We start from the raw sequence: 14434 nt of genomic DNA, 5'->3' as shown, positions 1-14434 counted from the left end.
TCAAGGCCCCAAAAGACAATGCCACAACTGCTAGTGGCTCAAGCGTAGGGATAGCTCGACGGGCTCTGTTGTTTGGATGGAAGAAGATGTTGAGGGCTTAGACAATACTCAAGAAGCAATCGTTCATATTGTCTCCAAAATATCTAAAATTTAGAGAGTAGCCTTTGGAGTGGTTAAGGATGAAGTGGCGGATTTGAACACTAGACAAGTCCTCACTGTGAGAGAAGTGGAGAATCAAACCACAATTTAAGTTGTAGTCCAATTCAACTAGATAAAAGTTCTGGAACCCAAGACTTTTTATGGGGTTTGAGATGCCAAGTTTCTAGAGAACTTTATCTTTGAACTCGAACAGTACTTTCAAGCCAAAAGTGTCGTAGCATAAGAAGTGAAGGTCACATTGGCAAGAATTCATCTAGCCGACGATGCAAAATTTTGGTGGAGATCCAAGTACATCGACATTCAAGAGTTGGGGACACTTGGGAGAGCTTAATACAAGAACTCCTCTCTTAGTTCTTCCTAGAGAGTGTCGAGATAATCACAAGAAGAAAGTTTGATTTGATTACCCTGCACAATCGATCCATCCTATGGGTGGGCATTGATCTTTGGCAGTCAGTGAAGCAAGCACGTACAACACAACCTTAGGTGACTACGTGGCCTGTGTGGACGAGTTCGTCAGGTACCTTACATGGATGATGAGTAGTTTAGCAATCACCATGTTGTCCCCACCTATTAGAGAGAGTTCTTTGAGGTAGCTCCTCAACATCGGACACTAGTTATCTCTATGTATGCTCCCAAGTCTGTGAACAACAAGAGCCTTCCACTTAGACCCTAGAGTAAAACCCGTGGTCATGGGTGTAAGGATTGAGACTCGATGACTCTAAACAGACGAGCAAAATATTCACGAAATAAAACAAACAGAATTTAAAACATACTATACGACATATTTATATTATTTCAAAATAAAAAGTTCATACATAACTTATTAAGATACAACTTAATGGTTAAAATACAAAATAAGGAACAAACACAAAATATTTAAAACAAAAAGGTGTGGAGGACGACAAGTGAAGCTTATCTATGGCACCTGCTCCAGAGTCCACTCCCTACCTTGACCAGCTCCTTGTTTACCTGAAAAACATAGAAAACATGGAATGAATACAAAAACTCAATAAGTAGCCTACTTATAGGCTATTAATCGTGTCATTAGGGTACCACACTCTTTCTTTTCTTGCTCTGGTTCTTGTTGAAAGTACTTAGGCTCTTGAGTTCTATTCTTGAATTGTGGATTCTTATCATGATATATCTTGAGAACCTTGGTCGTAGATTCTGAAACGTTGATTCTGGTCTAAGGACCTTAGTATTAAGGATCTAGGTTCTTGTTCTTAGAACTTAGATCTTGATCTATGTTTTAGTCCTTGATCATTGTCTTGTTCTTGGTTACTTTCTAGGTTCTTGTTCGATTCTTCGTTCGTTCTCTAAGACACTCTCCCTAGGATTTACGGCACTAGTCATTAACCTAACAACCTATGCCCAAGGCTTCATATGTTCCAAGCGACGGAGGCTGAACCTGCATCTAGGGCTTGTCTTGTGATACAATATGACAACCTATGCCTAAGGCTTCATGCATTTCAAGCCGCAAAGTCTGAATACCTACACTCAGGGTTTCTTACATTTCAAGCACCGTAGTCTGAAGACCTACATCCAAGGCTTGTTATGTTTCAAGCGATATAGTCTAAATGATGATCATGTTGTACCGTGTGAGATCTTAGGAGGTTCTTGATTTGGGGCTAAGGTAATTTGCTATATTCTTGTCCCTAGCATGGCTCTAGATTATTCCCCATGAAAGACCAAAAAGGTCACCTGATCGATGCAAACATGAACATGACATCCTGCAAATCGTGAATAGGGTACCTATAACATGGTGCAGGGCATCTCATCTAGTTGAGGGAAATATGAGGCCAATCATGACATCTTGTTAAGAAAAATATGGTGTCGGGCATCCCACCTAAAAGAGGAAAACTTGGGCCTCTGAAAGTATTACGTGGTGGGAGGTCACGGGTCATATTGTTCATGATCAGGGTATTACCTAGCATTCTTTCATATCATAAAAACTTTAGGGCATGGAGTGTGATACCTTATCTTTGTAGTTGTAGAGCTTGTGTGATACTTTCTTTGGGTTGACAATCATAAACATTTTTTTTTACGTATTTCTTATTACTCTTGAGGAATAATTGTATCTTGCATTCTTTAGCTTATGAATCCATCATAGTAAAAGACATGAGTTATTCTAGCAAGTAATAGAGTCTTAATAAATTCTTTAGAGGGTTCTAGAAGAGTCTCGAGTCTTGAGATGTTTTCTTTAGGTGTTTCTTGGGTCCTTACTTGGTTTATGTTCCAAACTTACTCTAATCAACTTAAAATTTTGAACATACCTTCATGTTTTTTCCAAACTTACTCTAATCAACTTAAAATTTTGAACAAACCATCATGTTTTTAGGATTAGGTCTTGTAAGAAATAGCAAATGATTTGGAGCATGTCTAAATCTTAAAATATAATGAGTCTTAGGGGCATTTTGTCATTTTACCTCTAATTCTTAGTTTAGCTACTTAATGTATTCTAATGACTTTTAAATGTCACAACATCATCAAAAAGCATAAAATAAAGTCTAGTACAAAGTTTCATAGCATTTAGAGATTATCTAGATCATGAATCGAAGGTAGNTCATGAACCGAAGGTAGATTACCTTAGGGGCATTATGATCATTTTACACCGTTACTTGGTTTAACTATTTATCCTTATCCAATAACCTCCAAATTTCATTTTAACACACCATCATATGCTTAGTATTAAAAAATCATATGCTTAGTATTAAAAATTCATAGGTACAGTTCAGTTATTTTAATGTTACTTACATTCCAAGCAATTTGATCGGTTCAGGGCCTTAACTCTCGATTCTTGGTATTTTTCTTTCATATTTGGTTTAAGGTTTATACTGAGATCCAAGCGATCCCTACAAGTATTTCCTAATAATAGTCTAAGATGGCTACTTACCTCATCATTGACGTTCGGGATCTTCATTTTCGAGCTTCCCGTATTCGAATCACCTCAAATTTTCTTCCATTGATTCCTTATTGTGCCTGAATTTTGGAACCTTAAAATATTTCATGAGAACTAGTCTAGAAGATCACAAATTCCGTTCTCGAGGGAAGATCACAGTTTGGTCTTTGAACCAGCCACATCATTGTCTTCTTTCTCTAGACAGGAAGAAGATGTGTGTGACTAACCTCGTCAACGCTTGTTTCTTTGCTTCCCCAGCTCCATTCACAACGTTTCTTTCCTTAATTTCTTTATGAAACTTAAAGATTGTGTTACAAGGACGAACCATATTAGGAAAGTATAGACCTGAAAATAAGATAAAAGATGGGCAAGAAATAGTAGCGGGACGAACCATAAGCATAGACTTGAAAGTAGTATGTGTNTTGAAGGGTGAAGAAGAAGCACTCTACACAAGTGAAAGTCGGAGCAATAATAGGCCGCCTACCAAACGTGGATACAGTGGTGTGACAAAAGAAGAAGCCACCAAGGAACTTCACAACTCAAGAGAGCTTAGAAGAACGATAACAAGAGTTTCTAAGGAAAGAGATTTGGAGGTATTTGCTATAATTGCGGAAAAAAGGGCCGCATGTCTAGAGATTGTTGGTCCAAGAAAAAGTCTGTTGAAAGCAATGTGGCAATATCCAAAAAGAAGATAGAGGATGAATGGGATGCAGAGGTACTATGTCCCATAGTAGAAGACGAGCTAGCACTCATGGCAATGATGGAAGAACATATCGATTACGAGGATGACTGGATCATTGATTCAGGATGCTTAAATCACATGATTGACGATCAAAGCGGTGCAATGGAAGAGGGGTGGCCCTCAGAGAAGGAAGTATTACCAGGCCTTGAGCAAATTGAAGAAATTCTTTTATGTACAATTTAGTGATCACATTGTTTATATCATACACAAAAGTGGGACACGTCCATAGTCCACAAGATAAGGTACTCAGCCTTATCCCTATACTATAGATCATTTTGACTATATACTTGAACTTGATTCACTCTTATGTCTCTACATATAGTTCAAATAATCATACTATAGTAAGAGGGTTCTTAGTTTATTGGATTTAGATTAATAATTGTAAAATTCACTTTATTCAATAACAATCTTTACCGAATAAAAATCAATAATAACTTTATTGAAAATAGAATATGTTTTTGTTTACCAACTATAAGTGTTAAAGACATAAAAGTTCACAAAAATGAAGTAAGAAACCTCCCTTTTATGGTAGAGACCTACCCACTTCTCTCATGTCAATTTCCTTTTTTTTTTTTTTTTCTAATTTTTTGGGTTATTACAAAAAAGACTAAAAAAAAAAATTATCAAGGAATTTCTTTTCGACCCCGATTAACTGTTTGAACCTAAGTTTCATGGGTTAGAGTCCAATTTACGGCATTTGAAGTGAATTCGAAGAGCGATTTAGAGCAAAACTACCCATGAACATGAAGATATTAGGTTGGAATGGAGTGAGTTCAAATTCATAGTCTAACGGGTCGTCGTGGGTGTTGTAGAACAAGCATCCAACATCAATCAAATGTTGCGTCGTCACCTTTCACGAACCATAGATGTCTCAATCTATTCCGATCAAGCCCCTAATGGCAAGCCATCGAGGCACGATAAATTGCATACCACGAATGTTCCATTTGACAGGTCGCATTCGCTAGCATGAGTAGCAATGCTAGTGTGGGTTATGGTGTTGGGCATTGAGGCCGAAGGTGATTAGAGAAGTGCAATGTCACGGTCATGCTTGTCCAAGGCATGTCGCCTATGGCTGCATGTCGCTTATGGTTGCATGTCTGTGACACGCCGAAACCTTTGCCTTGTACTATTTTATTGCTTTCTTTTACCTCTTTCATGTTGTATTATTTCTTTCTTATTTTCTGTAAGAGTATGACGTTTCGGCGAAGTCATGGCTACACCTAGTAGACATGAAATGTCTCCAAATGTACTATAGGGGATATGACTAGTTGTCAACTTCTCCCTACCCGATAGTTATATGCAGTGAGCCATTCTTGTTGTCTTTTGCTTACATCCCCATATAACACCAATCTCAATTTATCCCTCTTGCTTTCAAAACTCTTTTTCCAAAACCTCTCTTCCCCGCTTTCTAAATCTTCTCTTAAAATTGAGACCCAAGATTTGTATTCACGTTGTCCGACCACAGACAACGCAACTCAAAGTACGCTTGACCTACTCAATGCTGAGAGTGGGTGCTGCACAATCACCAAATCCGCTGCCTAGAAACTGCGATTGTGACACGCGGCATTACTGAAATTACGTGTAAGCCGGCATTGCAGGAAGAGATTTTTTCAATAATAAATTGTTGAGGATCATGGAGAGGAGAAGTATCACATGTCTAACAATAAAAATTGAAAACCTTACCGATCCAAATTAATCTGACACTGTTTTAAATAACTTTAATAATCTAAAAAATTAATGAAAATTAATAAATAGAAAAGTTTATCAACTAAAATTTTGAAATGTAACATTTTTTTCAAAAACTCAAAATTAAAAGTATCTTCTTTTATGAGAGAGAGAAAAAAAAAAGCATATTAAAAATTAATAATTTTAATTAAATATAAAATAAAATCAAGTAGACATGGGCCCCACCTTCCATTACCCATTACGTTAAAAAGTCTGCTTATAGTCAATAATTCCTTTCGTTAATCATAATGGACGGTGGAGGGTCGTGGGACCCACCACGTTTATTATTCTTTTTTTATTTAATTTTCGTCAATCCCTTCGACGCCGTTAATGATCAATTATTTCAAATAATTAACTTTATTATAATTATTATTAATTTAGACGCCTAATCTGTTTGGATTATCTTAAAATGGAGTATTAATTCCCTGGCTTGCCCCTTTTAAATTATATAGTTTAATTATAAGATATTAAAGCACATTTTCTTCCATTACTATATGGTCAACATTACCTGTGACAAAAAATAATACTAGTGTACAAAGTTTAATTAATATTTTCTCATATGATCGACTCTTCGTGACCGCATTAGACAAATGTTCGTGGATTGAGTTGTGTCGAGTTCAGACATTTTGTTGACTCTAATCAATAGTTCGAATTATAAATTTTTCAACCCAAATAATCCTTATTAAGTAATGAACCTAATCCATAATTGGTTCAAGTGATTGGGGTCATTTATTGAAATTTATATTTTTAATAAAAGTATTGACATCTAAGTTTTTCAATTCAATTTCAATATACATTTTGAAAATTTACCTTCCAAATAGTTAAAAATTGTAACTGACTCTAAATTTTCACTTACCTAAATCATTATCTATATTCATATGCAAAATTAAACATTTAAAACTTCATCATAAAACATAAATTTCATCTTAGCATGCTGTCACGGACTTATGTGTTTAAAAACATTTTTAAAATGATACAACGAAATACTAAGATAAATAAATAAACGTAAAAAATCTAAAACACTCTATTCTAATCTAAGTCAAAGAAATTAAATGCGACTACCTATGCATGTGTCATGGTCTTGGATTGCAATGTCGTTGTCAGTCATAGGATGTCTTACTTTTATCTGAAATAGAATTAGCACACGATTTGAATATTTTAAATAAATACTCACTAAGTGACCCCACTATTGGGGTCAGGAAATGCAAACACATGCCGCTTATGATTTAGGGACCTATCATTAAAAATCGTCATAAGGGTGGCCTCAAGTCCGGACAAAATTGGATGTGTAGTACTTCACTATACATGACTCACCCTGCGAGCTTAGGTCCCCAGGCGGTTCGCACCCCCCTAGACTCATCATATTCGAGCTAGCTGTCTGTAGAAACGTTCATATATCAACAGACCACTGAGTGTCATGCAAAGCATGACCATCATCATCATCATCATAGTATACGTGTTCGTACTCATCATCATAAATGGAAAAGTATCCCGATGTATATGAACACACAAAATGCATGAGATCTATATAGTTTTTATCTTTAAATCATCTTTATGACACACCTTATACATTGTTCACACATTATTCTAAATAACATGCACGCACTGGCCTTTATACATTCATCATCATTAACATTAACTAGGGTTGTGCTTTGAAAACTTGTCGTCATAATGCATCATGTCATTTAATACATGCACATTATCTTAATATGAAACATCATCATATTAAGTCATTTTATCATCATATGTCTCACATCATCTTATTATTATGCAGTATCATCATGTCGACATCATGTACATCATCACATCATCATATAACATCATCACATCATTTATCTAACGTCATCAAGTCATCATATAACATCATCACATCATCATCAAACGTCATCACGTTATCATATAACATCATCACATCATTATCAAACGTCATCACGTTATCATATAACATCATTACATCATCATATATGCCATTGCATCATCATATAACATCACCACATCATTACCTAACGTCATCAAGTCATCATATAACACCATCATATCATCATATAACATCATCACATCATCATCTAACGTCATCACGTTATCATATAACATCATTGCATCATCATATAACGTCATCAAATTATCATATTGTTGGGTTTTATGTCCTAAAACTCATAGTTTGTAAACAAAAACATATTCTATTTTCAATAAAGTTATTATTGTTGTTTATTCAGTAAAGATTGTTATTGAATAAAGTGAATTTTATGATCATTAATCTAAATCCAATAAACTAAGAACACTCTGGCTATAGTATGATTACTTGAACTATATGTAGAGACATAAGAGTGGATCAAGTTCAAGTATATAGAGTCAAAATGATCTATAGTATAAGGATAAGGCTAAGTACCTTATTCTAGGGACACTATGGATGCGGCCCACTTTTGTATATGATATAAACAATGTGATCACTAAATTGTACATGTGGAGACATGTGAGTGGAGGCGTCCTATGCAATGAGTATTGCATAAGATCGGACCATGAAGAAAACCACTCTCACTTTATAATGTCGTTTACTGTTGAGACTGATTTTCTTTTCATTCGATAACCTAGGTAACTCGGTTTTAATCCTGAGCTAACCATGAACTCCTGTTTATTCGGAATTATCCTTAGATTTGCATGGGTGAGAGTGGCTCTAGTTCGCCGACTCAACAGGCCTCCCATTTCAGGGGTAAGACTGGGTGAATGGCTGGGGACGTGGGGTGCAAGACGGAATTCACTCCTACCCACTTTTAGGGATAGAAGAAAGGTAGTTCCCTTAAGCACTGACTCCAGGTCTTGAACAAGGGGCCCCACCCTCTCATTGGCCTGAGAGGGATTCGGTTTACTGGTTGGACCACAAACCAATTGTTCATTAGAGGATCAGTGAGACATAAGGAACAAGAAGTAACTTTAGGGGTAAAACGGTAAATTGACCCAGCTCTAGTTACGAACAACCTGTGAAGGATCGACTTACTAATCATGGTTATATCAAATGGACAGAAATATATCTATAGTGAGGGGAGTGCAACTACTAGGCTATAGTGGAGTGTCCTAGTAGTTAACGAATGTTGGTTAACAAGGTTAATGAGTTTAACCGGTTAATCTTGGATCGTTGGAGCCCATGATCTATAGGTCCATTAGGTCCCTCTGCTAGCTCATATTGGACTAAACCATAGAACAGTGTGACGAGTGAGTTCGAAGTGTTCGAATTCAAATTAGGGAATATGCGCTACATATATACGATATTTACCCGCATTTTTGTTTTATTTACGAATTAAACAAAAAGAGAGAATATGAGATATTTAAATAAGATTTAAATATCTTAATCAATTATGTGTCGGAATTGATTGGGATTGGCATTTGAATTAATATTAAATATTAATTAAATATTAATTAATCATTTAATGTTACTTTAATTTGAAATTCATTAATCAAATTTTGAATTAAAATGAAGAAAGTCAAAATGTTGACTTCATTTAATGGAAAAATCCATGTTAGTGGAATTTTGAGATGTCAAAATTTGGTTTAACCAAATTTACATGTTTGCCAAATAAACCCCACAAGTTTGAGTGGAATTTTGAGTGTCAAAATTTGGTTAACTCAAACATGCATGCTTGCCACATAATCCCTAACATTTGAGTGGAATTTTAAGTGTCAAAATTTGGTGATCTCAAATTTGCATGAACATGCAAACATGACTCTTTAAATAGAGTGATCATAGTACATGGAAGGTCTTCTTCTTGGTGGAAAACCTTGAGAAAAACCTCTCACAAACACCTCTTCACATATACAAAATCCCTCCCAAGTTTAGTCACTCACCGGATTCCACAATCCCGTTCTAAGGCCGGAGGATAGTGGAGAAGACACTAGTGGTGGTTCAAAACCGGTTCGTGAGGTAAAAGGAGTTTGAACTACAAAAGGTTAGTATCTAAACTCATTAAGTTTTTAATACTTATGAACATGCTAGTTATTTACTATAATTGATGTTCTAAAAGTGCCTAAGATCCAAATTGCTTCCGCATGTGTTATATTAACACCATCACATATAACGTCATCACATCATCATATAACATAAGCATAAATGACATGTGTAAGGGTCAGTGGGCACATGTCATCATACATAAGACAAGTCTTCCGACCGAGCTGATAGTAAGGTCACTTACTTAGTTGGCTTAGGCCGAAGCTACTACGACTACTTGATGCTAGTTTAACATTGCTCTCTGAAATTCAATCCTACCTAAATAGTTTAACAATCATAAGTTAGAATTCTACGATGGGAATTAACTCACCTAGTTTTGCATAAAATAATTTAAACTTACTCCAAAAAATTTATGCTAACTAAAAAGTCATCGTACTAACCTTAAACGCTTCCAAAAAATTGAGACTACGAAGAAAGGGTCCGAGCGTATCAAACCTAAACTGGATCAACCAAAATACTAGTCTTGAGCCGTCAGAAAATGTACTCTCTAACTGGCTCGAATCGTTCAAGTGTGATACTAAAATGAGAGACTTTATTTTTACGGTGGAGGCCAACCCCACTTCTCACCTTTGAGCAATGTGGGACAATCTATTTTCCTTTTCCTTTCTTTTTTTAATTTCAATATTTTAAGTTATTATAAAATTATTTTTAAGACCATTTGGAAAATAAAATAAAAAAGAGAATTATAAAGTTAAATAAAAATTAAATATATAGGAAGTGAGTTGGTTTGATCGAGTTTTTAAAAACCGTACCTATAAATATTCAATAAATAAGAACTTTTCAAGAGTGGTCGTGAATTTATGAAAGTCAACTCACTTTTGGGCGAAATTAATGTTTTAAAATCTAGTGTATATCATAATAAATGAGTAATTAAATATTGAGTTGAGTAACAAAATATTAAATTAATTTTTAATAAATTTTTATATTTCAATTTTCAATAAATTCATGAATTTTCAAAATTGTTGTGTGTTTAAATTATTGACCTTTAGAATTTTCTAATACATTTTTTTAAACTCGGAAAAATAGCCATTTCATACAACTGGAAATGTATAACCTTGAAAGCAATATATATATATATATACCGGTTCAAGGACGCAAGGTGCCCTATATATATATACCGGTTCAAGGATGCAAGGTGCCCCTATCTTTTCAGGATAAGAAAGGGTAGAGAAAATACCTTAAGCCAATGTTCGAGTACCAGACACTTAGCGCTGAAGTAACTCATATCATACTCCTAGGAAAAGCTCAAACGACCTTCAACAAAAGGGTATCTGTACCAGAAATCGACACAGGTGGGTAGGTAGAGAATACCTAGGGGCGCGAGACAACTCTCTCTAAGGAACTCGGCAAAATAGCCTTGTAACTTCGAGAGAAGGGGTGCCTCCACACAAAGGGGGTCGCAGTGACCAGGCCCGGACAACTGTTTACCAAAAACACTAGTCTCTGCAAGTCGTAAGACAATGTATGGGAGCTGACGCGTGCCCAATGCCGGAAGGTCAAGAAAGTTGGTGACCTGATAACAGGGGAGCCAGCGACCGAAGCCCTGGTGAACGGCAACCGTAACTATAACGGTCCTAAGGTAGCAAAATTTCTTGTCGGGTAAGTTCGGGTATATATATATATATATATACATATATATAGATTGATATATAGGTATAGATATATATAATATTTATACTTGGAATATAAATAATGGTATAAATACTAAATATATTAACAATATACATTATACAAATATTTTATACAATATACCTAATATAAATGAAGTTTATTTTGTATATTAAAAGTCATTTGTATGGTAAAGTCAACTTCTTTATCACATATAGCATCAATTTAATTTCTTGATAGTTAGCATGCAGCTTGCGTCTTGGTCGGGCTAGTTGTGTGCAGCTTCAAGCTATTTTTTTTTGGCTCTCCTCGGCTCAACTAGGTTTAAATGGTTCTATTCTTTCAACTCGGTTTCACCATTTTGAACATTTCTAGATTAATTTTTGATATACTTACTAACGTTTGAGTTTAGTAAGACTCATGTACGACCAATTTAATATATTTAGAGGAAGTCTGAAAGGGAAAGCCTAAAGAGAACAATATCTGCTAGCGGTGGGTCTGAGGCGTTACAGATGGTATCAGAGCTAGACACCGGGTGATGTGCCAGCGAGGAGGTTGTTCTCCTGCAGGGGGTAGATACAAGGCGGTGTGCCAGTAAGGATGTTGGGCCCCTAAAGGAGGATGGATTTGGTGGGGGCTCCACCACACTAGGCGATGTGCCAGCGAGAAGGTTGTTCTCCCGAGGGGGGTAGACACGAGGCAGTATGCCAGTAAAAGGGGGATGAATTTGGTGGGGGTTCCACAACACCAGGCGATATGCTAGCGAGGAGGTTGTTCTCCTAAGGGGGGTAGACACGAGGCGGTGTGCCAGTAAAAGGGGGATGAATTTGGTGGGAGTCCCACGTCGATTACAGAAAGTAACGAGTGCCGGCAAGGATGCTGGGCACTGAAATGAGGTGGGTTGTGAGATCCCACAATCCCATATTAGTTGGGGAGGAGAATAAAATACCCTTTATAATGGTGTGGAAATCTTTTCCATAGACGCGTTTTAAAAACCTTGAAGGGAAGCTCGAGCCATTACAAAACTAACATTAAACTATGCTAAAAACTCTTTTTCTTAAAGAGGATCAAAAGAATGTCTTTTATTTTAAACAAATAGAGGGGGTGTAGCTCATATGGTAGAGCGCTCGCTTCGCATGCGAGAGGCACAGGGAATCCCGCACCTCCATTTTTATATTTTAGATATCATATAGAAAATTATAATTAATTCAAAACATAATTGCCCTGATTTTTCATACTGTTTCTCTTATTCCAAAGAAATAGAGGGGGTGTAGCTCATATGGTAGAGCGCTCGCTTCGCATGCGAGAGGCACAGGGTTCAATTCCCTGCACCTCCATTTTTTATATTTTAGATATCATGTAGAAAATTATAATTACAAATTTTTTTTTAATTCAAAACATAATTGCCCTAATTTTTCGTACCGTTTCTTTTATTTCAAAAAAATAGAGGAGGTGTAGCTCATATGGTAGAGCACTCGCTTCGCATGCAAGAGGCACGGGGTTCAATTCCCCGCACCTCCATTTTTATGTTTTAGATACCAAATTGCCATAATTTTTTATACAGCCTCTCTTATTTCAAAGAAATAGAGGGGGTGTAGCTCATAGAGTGTTTTACATGCGAGAGGCACAGTGGGTATCGTACGATATCGTATACTAATATATGATGATGTATGAGCGGTGTCGTGTGATGTCGTATACCAGTATATAATGATGTTTGAGTTACGTTGTATGATGATGTATGAGCGGTGTCGTATAATGTCGTATACTATGATGATGTATGATGATGTGCGTACTATGATAATAGTGTATGAGTTATGCTATATGATGATGTGCATACTATGATGATGTGCGTACTATGATGATGTATGAGTTATGATGATGTTTGAGTTACGTTGTATGATGATGTATGAGCGGTGTCGTAGAATGTCGTATACTATGATGATGTATGATGATGTGCGTACTATGATAATAGTGTATGAGTTATGCTATATGATGATGTGCGTACTATGATGATGTATGAGTTATGATGATGTATGAGCGTCGTCGTATGATGTCGTAAACTAGTATATCATGATGTGTGTACTATAATGATGTAAGTTATGATGATGTATGTGCAACGTCATATGATATCGTATACTAGTATATGATGATGTATGAGTTATGATGTTTGAGTTATATTGTAAGATGATGTCATATACTAGTATATGATGATGTATGAATTATGATGTTTTTGTTATGTTGTATGATGATGTGCGTAATATACGTATATTTCGGTATATGATGTGATATGCCCTTTTGAATGACTCGTTTTTCTTCTCAGCTCCATGTTTAATAGTGATTTTTGTTAAGTTGTTGTAACAACTCTTAAAAAAAATTTATTAAAATAATAAATAAACCAAAATCAGTTAATTAATTAATAAAAATGCCTTTGGTTATTATAAGGTATATCTCATATCTCATTTTCTTTTATCCAATTATTTAAATTTTAGTTAGCAATTTACGTGTTATAGTAAATCACGCGAGCATCAATATCATTTCTTTTAAGAAAAAAAAGTATAGAAACGATTAAATTCGCCAAAAGTAATTGTAAATAGAATTATATAAAAAAAAACATACAAAGAGAAGATTATGAACAAAAAAGAGAGAAACACAGAGAAAAAAAAAAGATATGTAAAAGTGTTAAACCGTTTTAAATTGTTTGTATGAAAATAATATTATAACAAACATATATAAACATTCCCAGACTTTACTCGTGCAAAGACTCTCATGTTCACATGAAATCTAACACGTGTACCATTGTAAATTAGAAGAATAATTTTGCATCAGTTAGAATTTAAAACTGATGCCACAAGCTCACATAGGTTAACTTGGATTTCAAAGGAGAGAATCGAACTTTCATTAAGGATAAATTAGTGACAATACCTTAAGCTAATTAGGTAAGTGATCTTACTATCGACATGGTTAGAAATTGAGTTTGTATGATGACACGTGCCCTGTTGTTCTGCACATGCCATATGCTTGAAATGTATAGAATGTTTATGAAATGATATGATGCGTTTGATGATATGTTTGAGATATGATATATGGTTGATATGATATATGTTATGATATGATATGTGAATGACATGATATATGTTATGGTACGATGCTTGACGAAATGATATGACCATATGTTATGTGAATGATATGATATATGTTATGATACGATATGTTTGACAATACGACGCATATTATGATATGATATGCATACGGTATGACATGATACGTTGGGAGACACGATATGCTTATGATATGATACACG

At 35.4% G+C, this 14434-nt stretch overlaps 2 non-coding genes across 2 annotated transcripts; both read left to right on the top strand.

The window, feature by feature from the left end:
- Positions 1-12397: 12397 nt before the first annotated feature.
- TRNAA-CGC lies at positions 12398-12470 on the top strand. Its single transcript has one exon. It is a non-coding gene; the product is annotated as a tRNA-Ala (tRNA).
- Positions 12471-12581: 111 nt separating this feature from the next.
- On the top strand, positions 12582-12654 carry TRNAA-CGC. The gene has a single exon. It is a non-coding gene; the product is annotated as a tRNA-Ala (tRNA).
- Positions 12655-14434: the final 1780 nt, after the last annotated feature.

This window comes from Cucurbita pepo, chromosome LG15 (assembly GCF_002806865.2).
Source record: "Cucurbita pepo subsp. pepo cultivar mu-cu-16 chromosome LG15, ASM280686v2, whole genome shotgun sequence".
NCBI classification, from domain to species: Eukaryota; Viridiplantae; Streptophyta; class Magnoliopsida; order Cucurbitales; family Cucurbitaceae; genus Cucurbita; species Cucurbita pepo.
Note: the sequence above shows the minus strand (reverse complement) of the source record. Positions and strands in the feature narration are given on the sequence as shown.